Genomic DNA, 3,692 nt, shown 5'->3' with positions numbered 1-3,692 from the left:
CCCAGTGGGTGGAATTCACAACAACTCCAGCCCTGAGGTTTGGAAGACAAATGACTTCTGTTTCAGACAAATGGGAGTGTCGAGTTATTCCAGTCTGATGAGATTACAGCTCAGGGGATCATGAGGAATCAATTCCTCCAGCAGAGGGGAAAAAGAAAAAACAAAAAAAAACACAAAAAAACAAACAAACAAAAAACCCAGCTGACCCGGGAGCTCTCAGGGCCTCCTGCTGAAGGTAATGTGGGGGTCACAGGCTGAAAAGGTCCAGGTGAGGATGCGATTAGAGCAAGAGGGAGCTGGCATAGAAAACAAGCCTAGAAAATAGGAAGCCACGAGCCCAGGGAACGTCAGGAAGGTTTGCAAGGAGAAGCATGACTTTGACTATCCAGCGATGCCAGCTTCTGGGTCTCTCTCCTCTGTAGAGACACAACAGAGGAGAGATAAGAGTCGAAAAGAAATGTAAATGAGGTGGGGCTGTCAAAGGAGAGAACATGGGAAGAGAGGAACACAAGGAGATGGGGGAGAGCGAGACACTTGCCTCAGGCCCAGAATGTAATGGGGCACCCACGATCTTGGAAATCAAGATAAATAACATTTTAAAGCACTATTTATAAAACCTAAAATTAATGCAAAATAATCTATGATGAGCAAAATGCCCAACATTTTAAAGAAAGACAGCATCAGTAACAGTGATGAATTGAGCCATATTGGAACCCGAGGCAACAAGAAAAATCAATAATATTGATCCTGTCTTTCCTCAAAATGTTGGCATTTTGTTATCATGATTGTTTTGCATTCATTTGGACTTTTAAAAAATATTGAATTAGAGTATCAGTCATCTTGATGGCTGAGTTTTTTGGTGCCCTCTTAAATTTTGTGTCTGAGGCAAAAACCTTGCCTCAGCCTAGTCCCAGCCCTGATGCAGAATAGTCCTTTATACCCTGTGGCTCATCCTGGCCACAGTGCAGAATGGAGCTGCAAAACACTTTTCCAGAACCACAGGAAGACCCCTCGGCAGGTCTTTGATTTAGTGTTTGTCCTTATTTGGGGTTGTTTTTCCATTTGTTAGACCAGCTGACACAGAGTCCCCTCAGTGCAGTGTGACACTGGCACAGATCTGTGAAGGAACTGCTGGCATTGGCGTTTGATCTGTGACAAAGAGATACCATCCCGATCAATGGGATGCTAATTGTTCTGAGCAGGAATTGCATCTGTCGGCACTCTTGATCCTAAATTTCATTGGCAGTACTTAATTCTACCCAGTCCCCTTCGTTTTCTTAGCAAATGAGTGTCTTTTCCATAAAGCAAACTGTCTTAGTTTATTTATGCCACTATAACAGAATATCCAAAACTGGGTAATTTAAAATGAGCAGAAATTTATTGGCTCATCGTTCTGGAGGCTGGGAAGCCCAAGATCAAAGGGCCAGCATCTGCCAAGGACCTTCTTGCTGCCTCATCCCATGGAGGAAGGCAGATGGCAGAATCTAAGAGGGCAAGAGTGAGAGATAAAAAGGGGACTGAAGTATTTTTCTTTTTTTTTTTTTGAGACAGAGTTTCACTCTTGTCACCTAGGCTGGAGTGCAGTGACGTGATCTCAGCTCACTGCAATCTTCACTTCCTGGATTCAAGCGATTCTCCTGCCTCAGCCTCCTGCGTAGCTGGGATTACAGGTACCCACCACCATGTCCGGCTAATTTTTTGTAGTTTTAGTAGAGACAGGGTTTTGCCATGTTGGCCAGACTGGTCTTGAACTACTGACCCTAGGTGATATGCCCGCCTTGGCCTCCCAAAGTCCTGGGATTACAGGCGTGAGCAACTGTGCCCGGCCTGGACTCACCTTTTTATAATGAATGCACTCCCACAATAATAGCATTAATTCCTTTATGAGGGTGGAGGCTTCATGGCCTAATCACCTCTCATTAGGGCCCACCTCCCCACACTGTTGCATTGGGGATTAGGCATTGCATACTTCTTGGAGGACTCAGTCAAACCATACCACAAACTTACAAGATCTTGGTAACTGTCTCCGATCCTTATTTTTTTTTGTTTTGTTTTGTTGTTATCATCAGTAAGAAGAAAAGTGGCCCCAGCCTTGGAGTAAAATGTGAACTGCATTCTGATACAATAACTTTGGACAGCTTGAGCACATTCTGGAATTGCAGAAATGAGCTCATCTGAGAAACAAAGCAGTTCTTCTCTATTTGTTGATCAAGAGAGGAAAGTGAAAGTGCCACCAATGCTCATGGTGATCACCAAGCACCCTCTGAGCTCAGAAGGTACCTTTGAGGACAGATATCTTTGGGAGGCCCCAGACAGGTGCTCACCATTCACTTCTTGAGAGTTCTCCTGACAGAGCAAATCACTCATTGGTTTTTTAGATAAAATGTGGGATTCCCAGGTTGTAATTTTCCATTCCCATTTTGGAAAGTCTCTTATCCTTGCAGTGAAGCTCTGTGTTCCAAGGTTGGCAAATAGTCTCCTTTGTTCTTATGCTGGTCCTAGGCCATAGCAGCTTTCTGTTTGTTCCTCATCTCACCCCAGGGACCTTCTGTTCTCTTTTCACTTGGTTGGAAACTGGCTAGGAACTAAAAGTGGAGCACAGTATGACATTTTACCATTGACTTGAGGATGGGTGAACCACTTAGCTTTTTGTTTCAGTTTTTTCAATGGCCCAATATTAACATCCGACTTCCCACTACCTTTTGTTTCTATTAAGAAGAATGCCTTGGCCGGGTACAGTGGCTCACGCCTGTAATCCCAGCACTTTGGGAGGCTGAGGAGGGCGGATCATGAGGTCAGGAGACAGAGACCATCCTGGCTAACACGGTGAAACCCCGTCTCCACTAAAAATACAAAAAATTAGCCGGACGTGGTGGCAGGTGCCTGTAGTCCCAGCTACTCAGGAGGCTGAGGCAGGAGAATGGTATGAACCTGGCAGGCGGAGCTTGCAGTAAGCTGAGATCGCCCCACTGCACTCCAGCCTGGGTGACACTACTTTTATATATATATAAAAGTAGGTCTGGTACAGTGGTTCACACCTGTAATCCCAACGCTTTATGAAGCTGAGGTGGGAGGATCATTTGAGGCTAAAAGTTTGAGATGAGTCTGAGCAATGTAGTGAGACCCTGTCTCAAAAAAAGGAAGGGGGAGAGAGAGAGGGTGGGGGAGGGAGGGGGGGGAGGGAGGGGAGGGAGGAGAAAGGAAGGAAGGAAGGAAGGAAAAAAAGGGAAACAAAGAAACAGGAGATATACCTAACGTAAGTGATGGGTTAATGGGTGCAGCACACCAACATGGCACATGTATACGAAGAAATAAATAGCAAGAAAAAGATCATAAAAGTAATACATGTTCATTGAAAAAAAAGACATCTGTAGACTCTACCTCTGCGGACAGCGCACAGCTGCAGTCCAACAGGGGAAAGAGCTGGGGCCGGTGCAGATGCGAACGACTCTGTCTGACAGCTTTGGGGAGAGCCGTGGATCTCCTAACGCGGAGGTTGAGATCTGAGAACGGACAGTCTGCCTGCTCAGGTGGGTCCTGACCCCTGAGTAGCCTAGATGGGAGACATCCCCCACTAGGGGCAGTCTGACACCCCACACCTCACAGGGTGGAGTCACCCCTGAGAGGAAACTTCCAAAGAAAGAATCAGACAGGTACACTCGCTGTTCAGCAATATTCTATCTTCGGCAACC

The sequence above is a fragment of the Trachypithecus francoisi genome, unplaced genomic scaffold, assembly GCF_009764315.1.
Source record: "Trachypithecus francoisi isolate TF-2019V2 unplaced genomic scaffold, Tfra_2.0 Lachesis_group4, whole genome shotgun sequence".
NCBI classification, from domain to species: Eukaryota; Metazoa; Chordata; class Mammalia; order Primates; family Cercopithecidae; genus Trachypithecus; species Trachypithecus francoisi.
The sequence above is the reverse complement of the archived record's forward strand: the minus strand, read 5'-3'. Positions refer to the sequence as shown.